We start from the raw sequence: 759 nt of genomic DNA, 5'->3' as shown, positions 1-759 counted from the left end.
ATATTATACCATTGAAACTGGGACATTCTTTTATGGGCACTTGTATATTTTTTCTGGAAAAACACTCAACAAATGCACTTGCAGGTCAAGCAAGTTATCATATTGCTTTTCAAACTGCTAAAACATTGAAGCTGTACTAAAGGAAGATTTAAAAAGACATGTTTACATGAACATATAGCTTCTGACAGACCTAAGGATTTAGGGTCTCTAGTGTCTCTAGCATTTAACTGTTTGTCACAGAATTTAAGAATATCCAGTACTGTTTCATATAATGTAAGAGCTCTTGCAATAATAATAATAATAATAATAATAATAATTATTATTATTATTATTATTATTATTGCTGCTGCAGTTCCCTTGGCACAGATGTTTCTGATGCTGCTCAGTTGGCAGTCTACATTCCCACAGCACATAATAATTGAGAGAGAGAGAGAGAGAGGCAGGCAAGCAAGCATATTGACAATCTGGGTCTGCAGTGGAGTAATCTGTCTTTTGTGGCTATAGGTGGTGCAGTGGCCATATTTGGCTGAAATGTTGGTTTCCTGCTACTTCTACAAAGACACTATAATCGTTAACCATTTCAAATAAAATTTTTACATTACATTGCCTTCTTCAGCAAAAGAATTTGGTTGTAAATAGTGTGAATGTAAGAGAAGTGATAAGTGTAGTGACTTGTAGAACAAATTTCATCTGCTGTCTTGCTCTCAAACATCATCAGATCAAAGCCTTCTTGGAAGATCTGGAAAGCAGGTATGGTGA

Source organism: Schistocerca gregaria, chromosome 11 (genome assembly GCF_023897955.1).
Source record: "Schistocerca gregaria isolate iqSchGreg1 chromosome 11, iqSchGreg1.2, whole genome shotgun sequence".
NCBI classification, from domain to species: Eukaryota; Metazoa; Arthropoda; class Insecta; order Orthoptera; family Acrididae; genus Schistocerca; species Schistocerca gregaria.
This window is presented reverse-complemented; position numbering follows the sequence as displayed.